The sequence below is a fragment of the Delphinapterus leucas genome, chromosome X (assembly GCF_059928025.1).
Source record: "Delphinapterus leucas isolate spDelLeu-1000000601 "Yukka" chromosome X, BTC_Dleu_Yukka2, whole genome shotgun sequence".
Lineage (NCBI taxonomy): Eukaryota > Metazoa > Chordata > Mammalia > Artiodactyla > Monodontidae > Delphinapterus > Delphinapterus leucas.
The window spans coordinates 117,998,657-118,024,939 of NC_143150.1; the positions used below are offsets into that span (position 1 = coordinate 117,998,657).

General features: G+C 40.9%; 1 protein-coding gene across 2 annotated transcripts in view; it reads left to right on the plus strand.

Moving 5' to 3' along the window:
• The first annotated feature begins 463 nt into the window (after positions 1-463).
• The window catches only part of RAI2 (retinoic acid induced 2), a 400,131-nt gene continuing 374,311 nt past the window's right edge, over positions 464-26,283 (plus strand). Inside the window, exons 1-2 of one of the 2 annotated variants that reach the window (XM_089904743.1) lie at positions 464-696; positions 17,572-17,719. The gene's annotated coding sequence lies outside the window, so the exon portion shown is untranslated. The remainder of the gene's footprint in view (positions 697-17,571; positions 17,720-26,283) is intronic. The other variant, XM_089904742.1, reaches the window with a different exon arrangement.

A 26,283-nucleotide genomic window follows, 5' to 3' on the forward strand; every position in this document is an offset into this window, starting at 1 on the left:
CACCCTAACTTATTTTAATACGTTAAATGTGCATGAATTTTTTCACCATGATAAAAAAAAATCTGCTCATCCACTTTGAGATGGAATAATTGGTAATCTCAAATAATTAGCAAAATTAATCTGAAAGATTGACGGATGACAGGTTTAAATCTCAGGACACCAACACAGGTGGGCAAGAAACATTATTTTTCTATAACAACTTAATTTCTATTTTGGTTACACAGCTTTCAGGTAATCTTTCCAGCCCCTTTGGGCCAATCGCCCCGCCCCACCCTCGGGAGTCACAGTGGGCAGGGCTCTGTTTTAGCTCACTTGCCTTAGCAGGACCGGGTTGCGTAACGCCAGGCTTTCCAAGCAGGGTGGGTCGGCAACTACTCTCAGCCTCGGCTCTGAATTAATTACCCCCACTTGGGCGGTAGCACGTGAACCGTCCACGCGATTCCGGCTTTTCTCGGGAGGCTGTCAGCCCCGCCCACCCACCTCTCAGCTCCCGCGCTGTTGGCTGCGCAGCTTCCAGGTGTCCGCTCTACTGGTGAGACGGCGTCGGGAGACGCTCTCCTCAGCTCCTTGCCTGGGTGGGCAAGTCACGCTCTAGGGCCAGCAGAAATCCTCGTTTAAGGGTCCCACCGAGTTCCCCGGTCAGAGTGCGGCAGCTGAGCAGAGCGGCTGCTTGGGACTACTGCTCGGGCGCTGCAGGTACGAACTCAGCCCAGGTCCAAGTGCTGGTTGTTGCCAGTCCCTCGGCCCCTTCTCGGTCACAGGCAGGTTCCCACTGGGCAAGCCCTGTGGGGCGAGACTGGAGTAGGGGCTCCCACACAGTGACCCACAGTGCTGGGCGAGCTGGCTTCTCCCCCCAAGCACGCCCTTTTCGCACTGGAGGACCCGGAGGCTCAGGGGAGACGACCGTGTGGGGCTGCGCTGGCCTGGGGGAGGGGCAGTGTGGTGTGTGTAGCCGCTTCTCTGACCTTTCTATGCCGTCTGTCTTGGTCTCTGCTGTGCAGAGGGTGCTTCCGCCTCACCCCCGCGTTCTAGGCTGCTCTCAGTGGTGTCCGGTTAACCAATGGTCGTTGGTTGTTCCTGAGAGGGTGAGCGAAGTCGGAGTGACGTGTGACGCCAACTTGGTGACGTCACCCTTAGTCTCCGATTTCAGCCTCCACGTGCTGGAGTGGAAACTTAGCCTTAGTCACACAAGGCTTGTGAGTTTCCCAGAACTACAAGGAGAGAACCGAGGACGTGAACGGAGACAGGTTTGGGAGAATACCAGCTGGCAGGGGTTTTCATCAGAATTGCTCCTATGTTGTAGGGGGTTTTACACAGTGCCAAGGCTGGGGGGAGGGTTTCAGAATCAGTTTCTGGTCATTTTTCTTAGCCATCAGCTGAGATAGTTATTTGTCCCATCTGCTCCTTAGTCGTTGGCTCAGAACCATCCTCATTTCTGTCCACAAGACCCGTCAGATGGAGCAGCTCTTATCTCTGCTCCTTCCAGGTTCCCCGGGAGCTCATGGGAATTGTTTTGTTGCCGCTTCATTATTTTGCATCACGGGAAACGGGTTTTACCCAGTTTTCCATATATTTCTGTTACCGAATTAGGTCGTCTGGACCCCCACTTGGGCCCTAGCCCGGCCAAAGCCCCCCTGCCTCAGGGAGAAGTTTCTTTTTCTGTTCAGGTTCTGACAGCCAAAAACTAAACCCAAGCTGAGATCGAAGCTGAGGGCAACTATGCTTGAGGGCAAACATAATTCAGTGGCCTGAGGATGGAGAAGCGGGAACTTAGGTCGCCAATCAACTTCTCACCTGGGTGATGGTTAAGACAAGATTTTAAGGGCAAGGTTAATGAGAGGGAGTCATATACCTTGATTTTTCTGGGAATAGGTGGGGTTCTTCCTGGAACTGGGGTGCCACCTCTTTTCTGCCCTTGTATGGTCCTTTGGCATTTGGGTCTGAAGCAGGTCAAACCATCATGGTGAGGACAGGCAGAGATCTTAAGATTACAATGAGATGCTAATGAGCTGCAGGGCAACCTTTGTCCCACTTTTGAAGCTGAATAAGTTTCACCAGTTTTCTTGTGGATGGACTCTCTTGTTCCTGTCCTGTGAACACAGCTAGAGGATATGCTTTTCTGCAAGTTTACTTGTTTCTGGGGCAACAGCTTTGGTAACACTTCCATGCAGGACCAGCTACATAATTCGCAGGGCCCAATACAAAATGATGAATTCAATTTTGATACCATTTAAATAGCACGGTTTTAATTTTTAACATTTTATTTTGGGATAATTTTGGATTTACAGAAGAGTTGCAAAAATAGTACAGAGAGTTTCCATACACCCTTCACCCAGCTTCCCCTAATGTTAACAGCTTACGTAAATGTGATACAATTATCAAAACTCACAAATTAACATTGGTACAATGCTATTAACTCCAGACTTTATTTGTATTTCACCAGGTTTTCCGTTAAAATTCTTTTTTGCTTCCAGGAGTCAATCCAAGATTGACTTTTTAAAAATTTTATTTAATTCTCATGTCTCCTTAGTCTCCTCCCATCTGTGGCAGTTCTCAGTCTTTCTGTTCTTCCTGACCATGACACTTTTGAGGAGTACTGGTCAGTCATTTTGTAGAATGTCCCTCAGTTTGAGTTTGTCTGATGTGTTCTCATGATTGGACTGAGGTTATGCATTCTTGGGAAGAACACCCCAGACATGATGTGCTCTTCTCAGTATCACAGCCTTTTGAATTTTTCAGTGAAACAGTTATAAGAAGGTTCAGTGGTTTTACCCAAATCATAGAGCTGCTAGTGCCAAAGCCAGGGCTAGACCTCAAGTCTCACTTTTATGCTAGGGTTGTTAGTACAAACCTGTAAATCCTTGCCTGTATTTTTCAATACTACTGAATTATTCAGCAGTTGCCTTCCAGGATTGTGACTGCAGAGTCCTTGTTTGGCCCCTGCACAATGAAGTAGGGGAAAGGGGAGACTGGACAATCAATGGACAGAAATCCTACAAGAAAAATGGTACAGTTGACCCTTGAACAACTGGGGGTTAGGGGCTCTGACCCTCTGCAAAGTTAAAAACCCATGTATAATTTATAGTTGGCTCTCTCCGTATACCTGGTTCCTTTGTACATGCAGTTCCTCCAAATCTGAGGTATCGTATCTGCGGATTCAACCAACCGTGGATTGTGTAGTATTGTAGTATTTACTATTGGGAAAAATCCACGCATAAGTGGACCCACACAGCTCAGACTTGGGTTGTCCAAGGGTCAGCTGTACTTTCAAATGCTGGGAAGTTGAACACTTGCTCAGTGTCCCTGCCACTTCATGGACGGCAGGGGTGATGGTCACCACGTAGTGAGCCCCAGCTGTGTGCCAGGTCTCAACTCAGCATCACCACCTCCCCCTTCTAGAATCTCTGCTTTGCAGAAGAGAAGCTGAGAACCACATTTCCCAGAACCCCTGTCTCAGTATAGTTCTGGTTTAGAGTTTGTTGATGAGAGGAACTGGCCTGAAGTTTGAAGGTAGAAGAAAAGAAGCCGTTTTTCTCCACAACTGGGACATATGGGCAGACTGAGATTTACAGAAGCTTCCTGAAGAACTCATGAGAATCACAAACTTCACTGCTGCAGACGTGTCAGTGTAGGGTTGGGGGTTTTCAGAGATTCTTCATCAGCTTCCCAGTAATCTTGTGAGAATTTTCCACCTTGGTGCTTCAAACTGAGGTCTCCAGTGTCTGTTTCCTTGATCTTTGGTGGCACTGTCTTTGACCTTGTCTTTCCTACCTCTTATAACAGTCCTGTAAACCACTAATTCCTGAACTTCTTGATGGCAAAGGTTGTGTCATCTGTGCCTAACATAGTAGTCTGGGATTAGTAGGTGCCCAATAAACAAAGGCATTCCTCGTTCACCTTGTCTTACTATGCTTGAAATTCTACCATTAGTTTGATTTCTTTGGTTTGAGCCTAATTTGACCTTTCCCCTTGTTACGGTACAAGTTCTGTCTATTCGTCTTCTGTGCCTTCATGTAGCTGAACTTGTTAAATCCATTCCTCAAAGTTGGTTTGATTTGGAGTGTGAGAGAGCATGAGGACTTCTTAGTCTTGAGACTTCTATGCAGAGATAAATGTGCAGTAAGGGTTGCAGCATCCTCTGTAACAGGATAAAAAATTAGAAACAATGTGTTAAAGAATAATTTTTAAAAAGGTAAAATATGCCTCATGTACAGATATAAAAGGAAGACATGTTAGAGATTTTATTAACTCATTACTAATGAGGGAACTCGTTAGATGTCACAACCATTTTAAAGGACAATCCAAAGAACAGACACATTTACAGATTAGAAATATTGAAATTAAAGTGCAAATGAAGAAAAAATTGGCTTTTCCCATAACTGGGGAGGAAAGTCAATTGAATCTTCACCAGACAATTTATTTGCACGTCTATAGATAAGAATTATTTTGCATTGCTATCAGTTATATACAATTTATAGAATGGAAAATCAGAATCAGATAACCAAGAGCAGTGTTCTCTAAACAATGTACAGTTTTCCACTGAAGCACAAAATTTTCCCTATGAGTGTAAATATCCATTAATAGATAATGGTAACATAAATTAAGAAACTGCTACTACAGTGGGAAAAATGTGCATCCATTAAAAAGAATGTGGCAGATACTAATGTGAAAAGCAAACCCTAGACTGAAAATATTCACAATACATGTGTCTGATAGAGGACTGGTATCCATTATATGTTAAAAATTCTATAAATTGGTAACAAAACGATGAGCAACCCAATTTTAAAATGGGCAAAATTCTTGAATGGGCACTTCATAAAAGAAGATATAGGAATGGCCAATAAGCACGTGAAAAAGTGCTCAATATCACTGGTCATCAGGAAAATGCAAATTAAAATTGTGAGGCGATACCAGCATGCATCCACCAGAATGGCTAACAATACAAAGGACTGACAGTGCAAAGTGCCGGCGAGGATTGGAACAATTGGAACTCCATACACTGTTGGTAGGAGTATAAAATGGTTTAGTCTCTGTGGAAAAATGCTTGGTAGTCTCTAATAAAGTTAAACATACACTACCTATGACCCAACAATTATAAGTATATTCTCAAGAGAAACGAGTGCACATGTCCACAGAAAAGTTTCTAAAAGAATGTTCGTAGTAGCTTCATTCACAAGAGCCCCAAACTGAAAACAACCCCAATTGTAGTGGGAATACCACTCAGCAACAAAAACAAAAAAACGCAAAACTACCGATATGTGCAAAAACATGGATGAATCTCAAAGGTATTTTGTGGCATGAAAGAATCCAGACACAGAAGAATAGTTACTATATGAGTCCATGAATGTGAAGTTTCATAGGAAAACTAATGCTTGGTGTTGGAAGTCTGAGTAGTGGTTACTTCTGTGGGCGGTGGTATTGACTTGAAGGGGCATGAGCGAATCCTTCTGAGGAGGTGGAAATTCTACATATTGATCTGGATGGTGGTCACACGAGGATATACAGTCCTCAAGCTGTACTTATGTGCATTTATTGTATATAAATCATTCCTCAACAAAGTACTATTGAAAAAAAGAATGCAGTCTACATAAACTGATTTAAAATTTGTCCTGACTCACAAAGACATATCTCTTAAGTTCAGACAGCATGTCACAGAACAGTAAATGTAATTCTATTTGCATTATTAAAAACCATTTATGTGTGGTTATGGGTAATACGTGAATGCATCACAAAAGACTAAAGATACTTGTCTGGATGTTTACTGTGGCTTTTCTGGGCAGTGGATAAGAGTAGGTGTGGAGAGGCTTTATTGTTTGGATCATTTACAATGTAAATGTACGCATAATTTAAAAAGACTAATTTTAATTCAAGTAATATTCACAGAGAATGGAATACGTGATCTAAAAGAAAAGTGCTGAAAGGGACCGTTATGCAGTTGGGACCAGGCTGGCCCTGAGATCTCAGCTGGACATATTTTCAGAAAAGGTTCCATTGGCAAATAGAGGGATTTTAGTCAGCTCTAAGTAAAGCCAGCGCCAAAGATTTTCTGTGAATCCACTCTAGTACAAAAATACAGTTTGGGGTTTGGCCCTCTAGCATTGTGTCTTTCACACTGCAGGTCATTTCCCGTCAGTGGTGGTGACGTCAGTTTAATGAGTTGGGACTAGCATTTTAAAAAAATGAAATAGAAAATATCAGAGGGTGGTATTATTTTGGAAAATGTTTGTCTTAGTTGGGAATCTATACTGTATTTAGGAATTGGGTTGCCATGTAAAATGTGGTTTCTTATTCAGGTCACAATTCAAAAAGATGTGGAATCTACTGGCTGTAGTAACTTTAGCTCTGCTCTGCTTAGTTCACTGCATTGACAAGTGCAGGGTGACTGGTTTTTCCCTTGACTTGTAATTTAGAGATTTGAGGGACAGTCCATGGGAAGGGGAATGACTTTCCCTCTGGCTACAAGGAGAGCACTAGCCTCCCTTCAATCTGAGTCACAAGTGATACCATCAGGGATGGTCTTTGGCATCCAGATCAGGCTTGGGAAGAAGGGGCTGGACCACAGTAGGTTGTGTTTAGTGAAATGAACTTCCTTGTTCTTACATTCCACCTGTCACATGACCCTTGAAATACTTGCTTTTTAATCCTTGAAATCCATGTTGTTGTTTTAAACAAAAGCTATTTTAGATGTCTGTTTAAAGGAAATGCCAGCGTTCGAGATGTAGGCAACGGTAGGTTTCTTTTCTTTTCCCATCTCAAACACAGGAAGAGTGATGTGTGTGTGCACGCGCCCATACGCGTGTGTGAGAAAGCATGCGCGCGTGCGCCAGAGAGAGAGAGAGAGAGAGGAACATATATATGCATGTTCATGGTCCAGTATATTATCCTTATCCCTAAATGGCCAGATAAAGACCCTGCCTAACTGAGATATCTGACTTGGACAGGACCATTCAAGCCCAGCTTGAGGAGGCACTTGTACATTTGCATTGCTAACATAATCATTTCCCAAGGATGTTGATACTTCAAGTTTTTAATGGCACCATTTAAGTGAATTTCCAAGTAAGTCACTTTCTTAAAAGTGATGTTCCTGAAATAAAATGTACATTTTAGTGGATATCACGTTTCTCTATTAGCGCTTTTGTTTTCAAATTAATTGGTTTACTTAAGTGATGAATGATGTCTATTTAAGGAAGATATAACACATTGATGTGTTTTTGTGGTGCCTGACAATGCAGTATCCTGTACTTATACTTACTTACTGGGCTCCTAGAGTAATTATTGTTTTAACACCCTTTTGATCTGCCTAAAAATACTAATAAGAAAAGCTGTTACCAAATTTACAAACTGTGGGCTTGAGAACAGAAGTGTTCACATAGGCACACTTCCCAGCTTGTCAATTACTAAAGGATATTAACCAATTCATAGACCTTAGCATGTATCTGCGTATGCAGGTAGGTATTCTAATGTGTGATGGATGTGATACACAAGGCTATAAAATACTATTTGGGTCTGTTGCTGGGGGGCAGTTGTTGTTAGTTACTCTTATATTAAAGACTGATCCGTTTTTTCTCAGATGGGCCTGTGCTTTCTAGGTTATTACTCTTGAAAAGTGGTTTTCAAACTTCATTGTAAGAAACCCCAAGGGTTTCACAAATGTTTGATTAGAGTATCATTGAAAACAAAATTGAAAAAATTTAAACCTGTCGTTAACGCAATTATTGTTAATTTTCTTAGGTGTGATGATAGCATTGTGGTGGTGTAGATTGCATTTATTTTTGAGTGATGCCTACAGAAGTATTTAGGAGATGAGTTGATGTCTTCAAACCTACTTTCAAATGGTATAGGAAAAAGAAAAGATAGGGAAAAGAAAGCATGCTAAAATGCTAATAATTATTGAATCTCAGTGGGAGTATGTGAATGTTGGTGCTGTTAGTCCTTCTGTAGGCTTGACAATTTTCAAAGTAAAAATTTGGGGAAGTATGTGTGTGTGTATATATGACACATATATATGTTATAATATGTATATATGGAGAGAAAGAGTTAAAATATAGCAAAAGGAGAGTACTTGTTGGATCCAGGTGTAGACTACATGGGTATTTGTTGCATCTTCAGCTGTCTGAGATGCTGAGACAGATGTTTACCTGCAGAAGTTAATGCTGGAGTGCTCTTGTGGGGGAATGAAGGCAGCAGGATTCAGCAGGGGGAGGAGTCAGTCACTACTAAGGCTTCAGCTCAAATCATGGGAGCTCTGCAGCTGGGATGGCCCTTGCCTGTTGTCTTCCCTGAGGCAAGGGGGTCAAGGCTTTATGCCTCCTCACCCACTGGTCATTGAATGTGAGCTACCCGCTGTTGGGGGTGTGACTTTGGGTGAGGTGGCTCTCTTTGGCTGAGGGCAGTTCCCAGATGGGGCCTCAGCAGAGAGCTGTCAGCCTCAAACACAGCAGCTGGGGGATGAGCGTGTCTCTCCTGAAGGCCAGGGCTGGGTGGCTCACCACAGCATCCACCACACCACTTTTCTTTCTGGCATGTCAATTTGTTTATTGGAGTCACATTCTTTTTTTGTTTTAATTAAAAAAATTTTTTTGGCTGCGTTGGGTCTTCATTGCTGCGCGTGGGCTTTCTCTAGTTGCGGCGAGCGGGGGCTGGTCTTCGTTGTGGTGCACGGCCTTCTCATTGCAGTGGCTGCTCTTGTTGCGGAGCACGGGCTGTAGGTGTGTGGGCTTCAGTAGTTGTGGCACACGGGCTCAGTAGTTGTGGCTCGTGGGCTCTAGAGTGCAGGCTCAGTAGTTGTGGTGCACCGGCTTAGTTGCTCCTCAGCGTGTGGGATTGTCCTGGACCAGGGCTTGAACCTGTGCCTCCTGCATTGGCAGGCAGATTCTTAACCACTGTGCCACCAGAGAAGTCCTGGATTTTGGCTTTTAAAACATGGATACACGAGGAGCTCCAAGATGGCGGAAGAGTAAGACGTGGAGATCACTGTCCTCCCCACAAGTACATCAGAAATACATCTACATGTGGAACAACTCCTACAGAACACCTACTGAACGCTGGCAGAAGACCTAAGACCTCCCAAAAGGCAAGAAACTCCCCACGTACCTGGGTAGGGCAAAAGAAAGCAGAAAAAACAGACAAAAGAATACAGATGGGACCTGCACCAGTGGGAAGGAGCTGTGAAGGAGGAAAGGTTTCCACACACTAGGAAATCCCTTCACGGGCAGAGACTGCGGGTGGCAGAGGGGAAGCTTCGGAGCCACAGAGGAGAGCGCAGCAACAGGGGTGCGGAGGGCAGAGCGGAGAGATTCCTGCACAGAGGATCGGTGCCGACCGGCACTCACCAGCCCGAGAGGCTTGTCTGCTCACCCGCCGGGGCAGGTGGGGGCTGGGAGCTGAGGCTCGGGCATCAGAGGTCAGGTCCCAGGGAAAGGACTGGGGTTGGCTGCGTGAACATAGCCTAAAGGGGACTAATGCACCACGGCTAGCTGGGAGGGAGTCCAGGAAAAGGTCTGGAACTGCCAAAGAGGCAAGAGACTTTTTCTTGCCTCTTTGTTTCCTGGTGTGCGAGGAGAGGGGATTAAGAGCGGCCCTTAAAGGAGCTCCAGAGATGGGCGCGAGCCGCGGCTATCAGCACGGACCCCAGAGACGGGCATGAGACGCTAAGGCTGCTACTGCAGCCACCAAGAAGCCTGTGTGTGAGCACAGGTCACTCTCCACACCTCCCCTCCTGGGAGCCTGTGCAACCTGCCACTGCCAGGGCCCCGTGATCCAGGGACAACTTCCCTGGAAGAATGGACGGCGTGCCTCAGGCTGGTGCAACGTCACGCCGGCCTCTACCACCGCAGGCGCGCCTCGCACTCTGTACCCCTCCCTCCCCCCGGCCTGAGTGAGCCAGAGCCCCCGAATCAGCAGCTCCTTTAACCCCGTCCTGTCTGAGCGAAGAACAGACGCCCTCAGGCGACCTACACACAGTGGCGGGGCCACATCCAAAGCTGAACCCCGGGAGCTGTGCAAACAAGGAAGAGAAAGGGAAATCTCTCCCAGCAGCCTCAGGAGCAGCGGATTAAATCTCCATAGTCAACTTGATGTACCCTGCATCTGTGGAATACCTGAATAGACAACGAATCATCCCAAATTGGGGAGGTGGACTTTGGGAGCAAAGATATATATATATATTTTTTCCCCTTTTTCGCTTTTTGTGAGTGTGTATGCGTATGCTTCTGTGGGTGATTTTGTCTGTATAACTTTGCTTTTACCATTTGTCCTAGGGTTCTGTCTGTCCGTTCTTTTTAGTATAGTTTTCAGCGCTTGTTATAATTGGTGGATTTGTTTTTTGTCTTGGTTTTCTCCTCTTTCTTTCTTTTTTTTTAATTACTTAAAATTTTTTAAATAATTTTTTGTTTTTTATTTTAATACCTTTTATCTTATTTTATTTTATCTCCTTCCTTCCTCCCTCCCTCCCTCCCTCCCTCCCTCCCTCCCTCTCTCCCTCTCTCCCTCTCTCCCTCTCTCCCTCTCTCCCTCTCTCCCTCTCTCCCTCTCTCCCTCTCTCCCTCTCTCTCTCTCTCTCTCTCTCTCTCTCTCTCTCTCTCTCTCTCTTTCTTTCTTTTCTCCCTTTTATTCTGAGCTGTCTGGATGACAGACTCTTGGTGCTCCAGCCAGGCGTCAGGGCTGTGCCTCTGAGGTGGGAAAACCAAGTTCAGAACTTTGGTCCACCAGAGACCTCCCAGCTCCACGTAATATCAAATGGTGAAAATCTCCCAGAGATCTCCATCTCAATGCCAAGACCCAGCTCCACTCAACAACCAGCAAGCTACAGTGCTGGACACGTTATGCCAAAACACTAGCAAGACAGGAACACAACCCCACCCATTAGCAGAGAGGCTGCCTAAAATCATAATAAGGTCACAGACACCGCAAAACACACCACCAGATGTGGGCCTGCCCACCAGAAAGACAAGATCCAGCCTCATCCACCAAAACACAGGCACTACTCCCCTCCACCAGGAAGTCTACACAACCCACTGAACCAACCTTAGCCACTGGGGGCAGATACCAAAAACAACGGGAACTACGAATCTGCAGCCTGTTAAAAGGAGACCCCAAACACAGTAACTTAAGCAAAATGAGAAGACAAAGAAACACACAGCAGATGAAGGAGCAAGGTAAAAACCCACCAGACCTAACAAATGAAGAGGAAATGGTAGTCTACCTGAAAAAGAATTCAGAATAATGATAGTGAAGGTGATCCAAAATCTTGGAAATAGAATGGAGAAAAATACAAGAAACGTTTAACAAGGACCTAGAAAAACTAAAGAGCAAACAAACAGTGATGAACAACACAATAAATGAAATTTAAAATTCTCTAGAAGGGATCAATAGCAGAATGACTGAGGCAGAAGAACGGATAAGTGACCTGGAAGATAAAATAGTGGAAATAACTACTGCAGAGCAGAATAAAGAATAAAGAATGAAAAGAATTGAGGACAGTCTCAGAGACCTCTGGGACAATATTAAACGCACCAACATTCAAATTATAGGGGTCCCAGAAGAAGAAGAGAAAAAGGAAGGGACTGAGAAAATATTTGAAGAGATTATAGTTGACAACTTCCCTAATATGGAAAAGGAAATAGTTAATCACGTCCAGGAAGCACAGACAGTCCCATACAGGATAAATCAAAAGAGAAACACGCCAAGACACATATTAATCAAACTATCAAAAATTAAATACAAAGAAAAAATATTAAAAGCAGCAAGGGAAAAACAACAAATAACATACAAGGGAATCCCCATAAGGTTAACAGCTGATCTTTTAGCAGAAACTCTGCAAACCAGAAGGGAGTGGCAGGACATATTTAAAGTGATGAAAGGGAAAAACCTACAACCAAGATTACTCTATCCAGCAAGGATCTCATTCAGAATCAATGGAGAAATTAAAACCTTTATACACAAGCAAAAGCTGAGAGAATTCAGCACCACCAAACCAGATTTACAACAAATGCTAAAGGGACTACTCTAGGGAGGAAACACAAGAGAAGGAAAAGATGTACAATAATAACCCAAAACAATTAAGAAAACAGTCATAGGAACATACATACCGAGAATTACCTTAAATGTAAAAGGATTAAATGCTCCAACCAAAGGACATAGACTGGCTGAATGGATACAAAAACAAGAGCCGTACATATGCTGTGTACAGGAGACCCATTTCAGACCAGGGACACATACAGACTGAAAGTGAGGGGATGGAAAAAGATATTCCATGCAAATGGAAATGAAAAGAAAGCTGGAGCAGCAATTCTCATATCAGACAAAATAGACTTTAAAACAAAGAGTATTACAAGAGACAAAGAAGGACACTACATAATGATCAAGGGATCGATCCAAGAAGAAGATATAACAATTGTAAATATTTATGCACCCAATATAGGAACACCTCAATACATAAGGCAAATACTAACAGCCATAAAAGGGGAAATCAACAGTAACACAATCATAGTAGGGGACTTTAACACCCCACTTTCACCGATGGACAGATCATCCAAAATGAAAATAAATAAGGAAACACAAGCTTTAAATGATACATTAAACAAGATGGATTTAATTGATATTTATAAGACATTCATTCCAAAAACAACAGAATACACTTTCTTCTCAAGTGCTCATGGAACATTCTCCAGGATAGATCATATCTTGGGTCACAAGCCAAGCCTTGGTAAATTTAAGAAAATTGAAATCGTATCAAGTATCTTTTCTGACCACAGTGCTATGAGACTATATATCAATTACAGGAAAATGTCTCTAAAAAATACAAACACATGGAGGCTAAACAGTACACTACTTAATAACCAAGAGATCACTGAAGAAATAAAAGAGGAAATCAAAAAACACCTAGAAACAAATGACAATGAAAACATGACGACCCAAAACCTATGGGATGCAGCAAAAGCAGTTTGGAGAGGAAAGTTGATAGCAATACAATACTACCTCAAGAAAGAAGAAACATCTCAAAGAAACAACCTAACCTTACACCTAAAGCAATTGGAGAAAGAATGAAAAACCCCCAAGTTAGCAGAAGGAAAGAAATCATAAAGATCAGATCAGAAATAAATGAAAAAGAAATGAAGGAAACGATAGCAAAGATCAATAAAACTAAAAGTTGGTTCTTTGAGAAGATAAACAAAATTGATAAACCATTAGCCAGACTCATCAAGAAAAAAAGGGAGAAGACTCAAGTCAGTAGAATTAGATATTAAAAAGGGGAAGTAACAACTGACACTGTAGAAATACAAAGGATCGTGAGAGATTACTACAAACAACTCTATGCCAATAAAATGCACAGCCTGGAAGAAATGGACAAATTCTTAGAAATGCACAACGTTCCACGACTGAGCCAGGAAGAAATAGAAAATATAAACAGACCAGTCACAAGCACTGAAATTGAAACTGTGATTAAAAATCTTCCAACAAACAAAAGCCCAGGACCAGATGGCTTCACAGGCGAATTCTATCAAGCATTTAGAGAAGAGCTAACACCTATCCTTCTCAAACTCTTCCAAAATATAACAGAGGGAGGAACACTCCCAAACTCATTCTATGAGGCCACCATCACCCTGATACCAAAACCAGACAAAGATGTCACACAAACAAAGAAAACTACAGACTAATATCACTGATGAACATAGATGCAAAAATCCTCAACAAAATACTAGCAAACAGAATCCAACAAAACATTAAAAGGATCATACACCATGATCAAGTGGGGTTTATCCCAGGAATGCAAGGATTTTTCAATATATGCAAATCAATCAATGTGTTACACCATATTAACAAATTGAAGGAGGATAACCATATGATCATCTCAATAGATGCAGAGAAAACTTTTGACAAAATTCAACACCCATTTATGATAAAAACCCTCCAGAAAGTAGGCATAGAGGGAACTTTCCTCAGCATAATAAAGGCCATATATGACAAACCCACAGCCAACATCGTCCTCAATGGTGAAAAACTGAAAGCATTTCCACTAAGATCAGGAACAAGACAAGGTTGCCCACTCTTACCACTATTATTCAACATAGTTTTGGAAGTTTTAGCCACAGCAATCAAAGAAGAAAAGGAAATAAAAGGAATCCAAATTGGAAAAGAAGTAAAGCTGTCACTGTTTGCAGATGACATGATACTATACATAGAGAATTCTAAAGATGCTACCAGAAAACTACTAGAACTAATCAATGAATTTGCTAAAGTTTCAGGATACAAAGTGAATGCACAGAAATCTCTTGCATTCCTATACGCTAATGATGAAAAATCTGAAAGTGCAATTAAGAAAACACTCCTGTTTACTACTGCAACAAAAAGAATAAAGTATCTAGGAATAAACTTAGCTAAGGAGACAAAAGACCTGTATGCAGAAAATTATAAGACACTGATGAAAGAAATTAAAGATGATACAAATAGATGGAGAGATATACCATGTTCTTGGATTGGAAGAATCAACATTGTGAAAATGGCTATACTACCCAAAGCAATCTACAGATTCAGTGCAATCCCTGTCAAACTACAACTGGCATTTTTCACAGAACTAGAAGAAAAAATTTCTCAATTTGTGTGGAAACACAAAAGACCCCGAATAGCAAAAGCAATCTTGAGAACGAAAAATGGAGCTGGAGGAATCAGGCTCCCGGACTTCAGACTATACTACAAAGCTACAGTAAGACAGTATGGTACTGGCACAAAAATAGAAATATAAATTAATGGAATAGGATAGAAAGGCCAGAGATAAACCCATGCACATATGATCACCTTATTTTTGATAAAGGAGGCAAGAATATACAATGAAGAAGAGACAGCCTCTTCAACAAGTGGAGTTGGGAAAACTGGACAGCTACATGTAAAAGAATGAAATTAGAACACTCCCTAACACCATCCACAAAAATAAACTCAAAATGGATTAAAGACCTAAATGTAAGGCCAGACACTATCAAACTCTTAGAGGAAAACATAGGCAGACACTCTATGACATACATCACAGCAAGATCCTTTTTGACCCACCTCCTACAGAAATGGAAATAAAAACAAAAATAAACAAATGGGACCTAATGAAACTTAAAAGCTTTTGCACAGCAAATGGAACCATAAACAAGGCCAAAAGACAACCCTCAGAATGGGAGAATATGTTTGCAAATGAAGGAACTGACAAAGGATTAATCTCCAAAATTTAGTAGCAGCTCATGCAGCTCAATATCAAAAAAACAAACAACCCAGTCCAAAAATGGGCAGAAGACCTAAATAGACATTTCTGCAAAGAAGATATACAGATTGCCAACAAACACATGAGAGAATGCTCAACATCATTAATCATTAGAGAAATGCAAATCAAAACTACAATGCGATATCATCTCATACCAGTCAGAATGGCCATCATCAAAAAATCTAGAAACAATCAATGCTGGAGAGGGTGTGGAGAAAAGGGAACCCTCTTGCACTGTTGGTGGGAATGTAAATTGATACAGCCACTATGGAGAACAGTATGGAGGTTCCTTAAAAAACTAAAAATAGTACTACCATATGACCCAGCAATCCCACTACTGGGCATATACCCTGAGAAAACCATAATTCAAAAAGAGTCATGTACCAAAATGTTCATTGCAGGTCTATTACAATAGCCAGGACATGGAAGCAACCTAAGTGTCCATCAACAGATGAATGGATAAAGAAGATGTGGCACATATATACAATGGAATATTACTCAGCCATAAAAAGAAACGAAATTGAGTTATTTGTAGTGAGGTGGATGGACCTAGAGTCTGTCATACAGAGTGAAGTAAGTCAGAAAGAGAAAAACATATACCATATGCTAACACATATATATGGAATGTAAGAAAAAAATGGTCATGAAGAACCTAGGGGCAAGACGGGAATAAAGACACCGACCTACTAGAGAATGGACTTGAGGATATGGTGAGGGGGAAGGGTAAGCTGTGACAAAGTGAGAGAGTGGCATGGACATACATACACTACCAAACGTAAAATAGATAGCTAGTGGGAAGCAGTCACATAGCACAGGGAGATCAGGTCGGTGCTTTGTGACCAGCTAGAAGGGTGGGATGGGGAGGGTGGGAGGGAGGGAGATGCAAGAGGGAAGGGATATGGCGATATATGTATATGTATAACGGATTCACTTTGTTATAAAGCAGAAACTAACACAACATTGTAAAGCAATTATACTCCAGTGAAAACGTTAAAAAAATAAATAAATAAAACATGGATACAGAGAGTGGGCAGGTTTGCCCAGACAAGATCGCTGCTTTCATGGAAGGTCTCCAGAGAAAGACCAGTCCTCTCTGAAAGTGGCAGCGCTGTTTGGTGTTATAATTCCCACCTGGAGACCCGACTGCAGTCTCAAGGTGCCTTTGGAGAGTTGACCTGTGCAGCTTTTTTAGAGCATACATAGGCAAATCATTTGTGACAACCAAAATATGAAGAATTGCTAACCCCTCCCTGGCCCCATGTCCTTACTAAATGCCAACCTTAAATAGTCTATTCTTCGTTAGTGCTTTCCCCCTCTGCAGTAGCCTAGTACAGCCCTTACTCTGTACTGTAGATAGTGTTGTATTGTAAATAAGGCCATTAGTACCCAGCTATGCACGCTGGGGTGCTCACTAAATACCGTGTCCATTGGTTATATTTTCCCATGAATTCCCTACATTTCAGAAGATCAAAACCGAATGTTAATGACTCATTTTTCTCTGACATTAAGCAATAGGTAGAAATTGTGGAAAACATGGTGCAATTTTTTTTTTAGTGTGAAAGATTGTCCTAGTTTGAGTTACTGTGGAAGTAGATCCCAAGACAAGGATTCAAATGCAAATCATTTAATTGAGAGGTTAAGGAAACACTGGAGTGGGGTGAGGAAATGAGACAGGCATAAAGGAGCTAATATAGGGTGCTACCAGAGCTTCAGCCTGCTGGGGATCTCTGGGAGGTTGTGTAGGAGACTCAGAGTTCTCCCACCTGAGGGTGAGGAAGCTGAAGCATTTCATATACAAATCCTGTCAGCTCTGGGTTGAGGACTGTTGGGAGAACCTTAATTTCGTAGCACTTTCAGCCTGCTGCCCTGGTGGCAAAAATGGGCTTTATGCTAGTGGGTTAGGGATATGGGTGGCTGCTACAAAGTTACTGTTGGATATCCAGAATAATACTGCAGTATTTTTCAGCAAGGTCTGGCACTTCTATCATTAAAGAATTGTTTTTTCTGGTGATGGGCAAGAGGCTGGTTTCATTTACTTGAGTTTAGTAATTAAGAATGATAATACTTTTTCAACCTCACAAGTTTATTGTGAGGATGAAGTGAATTAGTACTAGCTGTGAAAGTACAAGAGAAATGGAAGATGGCAGTTGAAATTATTTGATTGTTTGCAACTGGATAAAAAAATGAACCAAGGAAAAACAGTAATCTGGAAAATAAAACTATCACAGTTTTTTTCTCTTTTTATTGTTTTAAGTGGTTTTGCTTCTGAATCCCAAAATGTGGAGTTTCATGTGATTTAGTTTATTTCACGTTTTCTGATTCATCAGAAAGCCTTCTTGGAATCTGACATGTTATCACTTTGGGACTGTGGGCCAGCTGCTCCTGACGTGGCCACATGAAGGCTCAGACTGTTCCAGTCTCTGAACTGAAGAGAACCAACACTGTTAGCATATCTCTCACCACCATGAATGCAAGGTTAGTATTCTCTTTGTAGTCAGTTTTTGTAAATGTTACATGTGATCTCAAAATGAGTGTGTATTCTCTATTTGTTGAGTGTAATATTCTGTGTATGAATATTAGATCAAGCTGTGTTTTTAGTGTGGATTAAATCTTCACTGTTTTTAATGTATGTATATATATTGCCCACCTTACTGATAACTTTTCGAGAGAAGTTAACTGAAAATATTCTATGATGGTGGATCGGTTATAAAAATGTTGCTTTATGTATTTTGAAACTACATTATTCAATGCATACAGGTTCAAAATTGTTATAGCTTCTTGGTAGATTGTTTTTATCATCTAGTGAGGTCCTGCTTTATTCTTACTGTCTTTCTGCTTTAAGTTCTGTTTTGCCAGATATTAATTTTGCTAGATAGATTTTTGTTGTTATTTGTCTAATATATATTTCCCATTCATTTTATTTTAGCTTATGTATGTCATTGTGTTTTAGGTGTGTCTCCTATAAATAGCCCATATCTAGTTTTTGTTTTTCACCTACCAAATATAAATAGATTTACTTACCTATTAAAGATTAAAAGCATAGATTACTGCTATATTTGGGTTTAATTTTTGCTTTCTTGTTGTTCCTGTTTATTTTTTCATTTTTGTTTTCTTCTGGTTTGGAAGTTATCGATTCTATTTCTTTCTTTATCGTTCATTTCTTACTCTCATTTTCCATTGCCTTTTGACCTTTTATGTTGCTGATGAGATGTTTTCTGCAAGGTTGTCTTTCCTTAGCTTGGAATAGAGTAAAAACATGATAAATATTTGTCTTCTGGAATAACATTCACTGCATATTTGAGGGTTGTTGCTGTGTACCTAATGACATATAGTGTATATGTTGCTTTACTCCCTGCTCACAGAGGGTATGGGGCAAATTAGTGAAATCTTCCCAAACTTTCTTTGGCATTTCTATCCACAGTACTTGGCTGACCCTCCCTCTTCTTCCCTTTCTCTTTCCTCATGATTTTTCTCGTGGCCTTTGAAAAGGAGCCTTAAATAGTGACAGGAGTTGAAAGAGGTAGCATGAAGGAAAGTTCAGTATATCAAGTTATGAAGCCTCAGCTACCCAGTTCTGTAAAGTTAATAGTTTTTAAAGGGAACCTCTTTTTTTCTTTCTCTCCATTTGTGTGACAGCTTTGTCCTGTGACACATGCGCCTTCAGCTGACTTTCGAAAGCCTGCTATTTTTGAGGTCATAATTTTGACTGATGGGCCTATAATTAGTAAGTGCTCATTAAATACTCTGTCCTGAGTATTTCTGTGGGGTGGTAAAGAATGTTCTTAGCAGCTGCCAGGGTGATAACAGTCCTGCCAATTGGCATGACTCCAAAAGTAACCAAAGAACTTTATTAAGATTAAAAGCAAACGAACAAAGAAGCATAGCAGTAGCTATAGCAGCAACTATGGCAAAGGAGAAAATAGTGTGAAGGCCTCCTAGTCACCAAATCCTTTTTCTCCATAGTGTTCAAAGCTTGATACACTCTCAGCTTTCCTCCCACCCATCTGATGTCATGCCTGTCTCTACTGACTCTTTGTCCTCATGCCTCCTAGTTACAGGTGTTTTCCACATGTTGATCTGGAGTCCTTTTCTCTCTTCTGTGATCCTCCCCCACACAGAGCATTCCATGCCATTGGCTTCTAATATAAACTTTATGTTGATGCCTCCCAAATCCACATCTCAGGCTTCTACCTAAACTCCAGTTCCACATCTTTAATTGCCTGCTAAATGTTTTCCCCTAGAGGTTCTTCTGAAGCCTTGACTCAAGTATGACTTGAGTATGACTCACCTAACGTCATACTCTTTCCTTAAAACCAGCTTCCACACTTTATGACCCAGCAATTCCACTCTTATATATGTAGACAAAATAAATGTGTGCACAATGCACCAAGAGACATGTGTAAGAGTGTTCATAGAACATGATAGAGACCAAATAGAGATTGACTCAGGAATGCAAAGTTGGGTTAAAATTAGAAAATCCAACAGTTTATTTCATCACATTAATAGAACAAGGAGGGGGGAATCATATGGTAATTTCAATAGCTGTAGAAATTCATTTGATAATATTAAATATCCTTTAATGGTAGAAACTCTTAGCAAAGTCAGAGAAGAAGGGAACATCCTTAATCTCTAAAAGACTTACTGCAAACATACTAAATGATAAAATGTTGAAAACTTTCCCTTGGAGATCAGGAACAAGACAAGAAGGCCCTGATAACCACTGCAATTCAACATTGTTCAGAGTGTTCTGACCAGGGCACAAAGCAAGAAAAAGGCATGAGAACTGTAAAGAAAGAAACAGAAAACTGTCATTATTTGCATATATGATTATATTAATAGAAAATCCAAATGATTTGGCAGATAAACTATTGGAATTAATAACAGAATTTTAGCACAGCCCCTGGATATGAAAGCTCAATACCCCAAAATCCAATATGTTTCTCCATACCAGCAAGAAAGAGAAAATGAAATTAATATAAAATACCAAGAAATAAATCTAATAAAGGATGTGCAAGATTCTACAGAAATAAATGATAAAACCTTATTCTCAGACATTAAAGGAGTATAAGAACAGGGAGATATACAGTAGAAAATATGAGAAAAAAAGATGCCTATTCTCCCCAAATTCATTTCTAAATTTAATGTAATCCGGTTACTGTTTTTTGGTCAAACTTGACAAACTGATTTAAAAATTCATATGGAAATATAAAAGGCCAAGGATAGGCATTACCCTTTTGAAGCAGAGGAATAAGAGAGAAAACTTGATCCATTGGATAAGAAGACTGTTATAAATCTATAGTAATCAAGACAATATATTACTTTTTCAGGGATAGAAAAATAAACCATGAAATAGAATGAATAAACCAGAAACATATCCACATGTAAGGTCAATATTTGATATATGTTGCACTATAGAAGAGAAATGTCAGTCCTTAGAATAAATAGTACTGCGACAATGGGTAACTGTAATTAAATTAAACCTCTATCTCACACCATATCCCCACATCTATCCCAGGTGTATTGAAAACCTAAACATGAAAAATCAAAAAGTTCCTGAAAGATAATATAAAATATCTTCATGAGGTTGGGGGGTAGGGAAGAATTGCATAAACAAGATACAAAAGATACCTATTCATAAGGAAAGGGGAAATATTGATAAATTAGATATTTAAGAGTTTCTGTTTGTTAAAGAACACTGTAAGAGTGAAAAGGTAAATCACAGGGTGAGGGAAGGTATTTGCAGCTCACGAAACTGACAAAACTGGTATTTTGGCGTATTAAGAAGTCTCATGTAGGCAAGTCCTGGGGAAAAGGATGGGGGTGGTGCTGACAGACAAATTTGGGGAAAACTGAGACCAAGGAACTTTTGCCTCATTTACTGCTTGAAAGTTTTAGAGGACTCTGCTGGGCAGAGACCCTTTGCCAACATGGGATGGCTCAGCGTAGTAAAGAGAGGCATTGTCAGACATAGTGAGTGTCTTAGGTCATGTTCACTAGAAGCAGAGCTTGAGACAGGGATTCCAGTGCATGCTCTTTATTGGAGGAATGCTCTCAGGAGAAGGGGAATGAGGGAAGTGGGATAGGGCAGGGGAAGGTGCTAAGCAAGGATGTGTTCTTAGCTTCAGCCTGAAGCCATAGGGAGTTCTGTAACATGAATTGCACCACAGAGCTGTTTCCTCTTGAGGCACGGAGGCCAGAATTCCATACCTGTGGCATTTAGTCACTGGCTATGGGCTGTACCCCAAAGGTGGGGGTGAGCATAGCTTCCTAAGCAAAAGTGGCTGCTGCTCAGCTGGGGGAAATTCTCCAAAGAAGGGGACATTTGTAAGGTATTAGCAACCATCACACAACATCTGGAGGCATGGGTGAATTGGTTTGTAAAAGGCATCACTGTGGAGCACCAAGAGTGTCCTCCGCAGTGAGGATCTGGTTAGCATGTCTGAGTCAATCTCAGTTCCCATGTGGTGTGGATCGTATGTTGGAGCCCAGAAGCCTGCATGAGGCTGGGCCTTACAGGGCACAGTGATCTAGAGCAGAGGATAAAGGGTGAGCTCTGTTCTCAGAGGGTGAGGAGGAGGTTGCGACAGGGACTCAGAGGGATTTCTAGGGATGAGATTGAAACAGCCACAGGGAGAGGGTCAATATTCTCCTAGAACACTGAGCCAAAAAACAAAACCAGAAACAGATCACAAGTTCACCAGCTGCCAATGCTGACCTTAAGGCCTGCAGGGAACACAGCACAAGAGAATATAAGGACATCTTCTGTCTAAGACCAACCCCATTTTCATCATCCAGGCTCTAGCCTCGAGAAGACCCTAGGGCTTGGAAATAAGTGCCGTTGGGGTTTGTGAAGAATAATATATTAGGTTTTTAAGACATAAACTACATTTACACTGCACATCTGAATTGTAGTGTAAGTGAAATTTCAACACCCACTTTAAAACACATTATGTCCACTAGATTGTTACAGTCAGACACATAAGTGGAATAAACAAAAGTTTGACCTATGACAACAAGATTGTAAACCCTTTGAGAGCAAAGTGGTGAAGCCCACACAGTGAAGTGTTAGATAATTCTCTTTTATCTCATATTATTTCCCCTAATGAGATTTGAAACTCATCCTCTTTTGTTTCAACCCACACGTGTTACCAAGAGCCACTTGTAAAATTCAAAAGACACCATGGAAAAGGAAACTTGACTAGAAATTGCATTGGGATATCTGTTACTGATTTAGAGAAAAATCATTTTAGACCCACGCCTTACACCACAGTGCCAGATGAATAAAATATGTATAAGAAATTAATTCATAAGGAAAACATTGAACTTTATGAGGTCTCTGGCCTTCTCTATAAGTTTTATAAGCTTTTAAAAATTTTTTATTTATTTATTTATTTATTTTTGGCTGTGTTGGGTCTTTGTTGCTGTGCGTGGGCTTCCTCTAGTTGCGGCGAGCGGGGACTACTCTTTTTTGTGGTATGCGGGCTTCTCATTGCAGTGGCTTCTTTTTGTTGCAGAGCACAGGCTCTAGGCACGCAGGCTTCAGTAGTTGTGGCATGAGGGCTCAGTAGTTGTGTCTCGCGGGCTCTAGAGCACAGGCTCAGTAGTTGTGGCGCACAGGCTTAGTGGCTCCGCGGCATGTGGGATCTTCCCGGACCAGGCTCTAACCTGTGTCCCCTGCATTGGCAGGTGGATTCTTAACCACTGTACCACCAGGGAAGTCCCAAGTTTTATAAGCTTTAAAGTGAAAAAAACATCACAATTATAACTGACAATTTCTGACTACATAAAAATTTAAAGCTTTGTATACAAGAAACTAAAAAACACAGGGGAAATATTTTTAGCAAATATGGAAAACAGGTTTAATATCTTAGGAAAATTCAAAAGAAAACATTAATACCCCAATAATAAAGAAGAAAAAGACTAGCAATTCCAAATGAGGACCTATGCTAAGTAAAGAAATATATGGGAAAGTGTTAAACTTTTTACTTCAACCTTAGACAAGTTCTTATTGAGTATAATATTATGGGCTAGATACAGTTCTAGGTACTAGTCATTGAAGAATACAAAGCAAATTACTAATTTGATACTAGCAAAACTGATACTTTCATACACTGCTGATGGAAGTAAAACTACACAATCCCAATTGAATTTGGCCATACCTATCAAGTGATAGTATTGTTTTAAGTCAGGAATTCTACTTTGGGGAACATATCTCCAAAGGAAAAAGTAATCCCAAGAGGTGAAGAAAACATATGCCTGAAGATGTTCATCACATTGTATTTTATAAAGAGAGAGGGGGAGAGGGAGAGGGAGAGGGAGAGGGAGAGGGAGAGGGAGAGAGAGAGGGAGAGAATATATATGAAAGCGCTTAAAGTATTTAGCATTTTTATTGAAGGTTTCTCAAATTAATTTTTCTGTATAATCTTTTTTTCATAGAATATCTATTAAGTTTCTTGAGAACATGGCTTCTGGAAGAAGGGAGCCCCTCATTTTGGTGATCTTCCTCTTAGGGTTATAAAATTAATGATGTGGTTCATTTGGCAATAAGGTTTCAGTTGGGTGAAAAGTTCGGAGCTCAGGCCCACCTAAGCACTAGCCTTTCACCAGAGAGAGAGAGCTTCTAGAACATAAACAAAGAGGATGAAGTCCCTTGATTATGTACTCTTCTAGATTTTCTGAGGTGTGAGCATCTCATGTGGCCTTTAGTAAGGCTAGATAAGACAGCTCCAACCTACCTACTGGACACAGGCCCTGAACTTCTCAGAAAGAATGAGAATGAATCTCTTATTCTACAGAAACTAAGACATGCATAGAAAGGACAAGACCCCTTTATCACCTAGAGGGGTCAGAAGGAAGGGCAAACTACCTGATTGGGCCTCAGAATAAATAACCTCAGAGCAATGGCACTCACCAGGATCTCTCCAAGGTCCTGAACAACTGCCTGCATCTCTCTACAGCCTAATAGAACCTTCCTGTCACTAGTGTCTCTCACCTTAAGGATTCACTACCTCTGCTTGCCTTGACACTTGCCCTCTGGCCTCTGACTCCCTGACACAATCTGTCTATGACCATACCTAATGGTACTTCAGTCACTGTCTGTTCTCTGCATGTACTGGCAGCTTCATTTATCAGGTTCCTTCTAAAGGAAGTCTATTTGAGGCTATGTCAGTAGCAGAGAATATATGCTTTATTAATTCTTGGTTGTACTATCAGGAGGAGAGGGAACACAGGAGAGGTGATTTTCAGATATGAGTGCTTTTAGATCAGTAAAACCTAGTATCTGTCACTGTATTTGGTTGCTGCTGGGATGCTTGAGAAAGAAACTACAAGAAGATCACATAGAGGAAACAAAAAAAGGAGACCATCAGAGAGTGGAGAGATATAAAGAGCCTGTCATACTTTTCAGTCCTACAATTACTGCATTAAAAACAGGGTGCCTTACATATGGTTGGTGCTGTAAACAAATTAATATTAAACTAAGCACTAGAAGAACAAAATTCTAGTTCTCTCTCTCTCTCTCTTTAAAAACTATTTGTATAACATTGGGTAAATCATTTAAGTTCTCTGTATTAACGTAGGGTAACTGCTGCAACAAACCACCCCCAAATTCCAATCACTTAAAACAACATAAGCTTATTTCTCACTCACACAACAATCCAATACATATTCCTGGTTGATTGGCTTTCCTGGACAACTCTCTTGAGTCTCCAAGTGGTGACTCAAACTTCTTCCATATTGTAGCTTTGCTGTCCTCTGAGTTCTTGGAGTAATTGTCATTCAGTTAGCCACTGAGGAAAGAGAATAGGAAGCTTATATATTGGAGGGTTTTATGGGTCAGGCCATGAAATGGTACACATCACTTCTACCCACATTCTATTGGACAGGAATCATCACGTGTTTACACCTAACTTCAAGGGATCTTGGGAAATGTAGTCTTGGTATGTGCCAAAAAGGAAAAGGAACACAGTTTGGTAAATAACTGGCCAGTCTCTACCATAGTCTCTGGGTTCTGGTTTCCTCAACTGTAAAATGATGCAAATAATACCTGCCCTTCTTCTTTGTTGAGTTATTGTGAAGATCAAAGGAGATTATCTGTGTGAAAATGGCTTGAAAACTGTAAATCAACATATACAGGAAGGGAATCATTATTGCTTGGCTTACCTATCTTTGAATGTTAATTTTAGGAGTGAAAGAAAGATGTTCTTTCTTTGGTAAGACTCTTTATAGTTGATCCCAGTATATACCAAGTACAAGTATATGTAACAGGGTAATATATTTTTTCATGCGGTGTAAAAATAGAGATTGTCAATGGACCTTTGACATTTCATAATTTGAATGCCTTGATAGAAGTATACTAGGATGAAATTAAGGGAAAGTGCCATTTTGCATTCAAGCCTAATTTCTTGCCAGGCTCCTTAAGATGCTATAACCTCCCAGACTATAAAACTACCACAGGTTTGATAATGCATGGTAAGTTCTATCATCTTTGACATTCTTCCCTGGACTGGTTATTGCAAGTAGGATATCTATTATGACTTTTGTATATGACATCCAATTATCCACATATAAACAATGAACATACACACACAGCTCCTTTTTAATTTTTGAGGCCCTCACGCTCAGCAGCCAGAAGCTCCTATTCCCTCTAACTTTCCAAACAAGCAAACAAACAAAGAAAACAAAAACCAAAACCAAACAAACAAAAAATGAAAAAAGAAAAAGCCTCCTCCAACTTCTCTTCTCCATCTCATGTTTGCCATGAAGCAGAGGATCTGATAGAGTTGTGTTATGCTTCCACACCCAGCAACATGCCAACGATTTCTTTTTTTGATATTTATTTATTTATTTACATCTTTCTTGGAGTATAATTGCTTTACAGTGGTGTGTTAGTTTCTGTTTTGTAACAAAGTGAATCAGTTATACATATACATATGTTCCCATATCTCTTCCCTCTTGTGTCTACCTCCCTCCCACCCTCCCTATCCCACCCCTCCAGGCGGTCACAAAGCACCGAGCTGATCTCCCTGTGCTATGCGGCT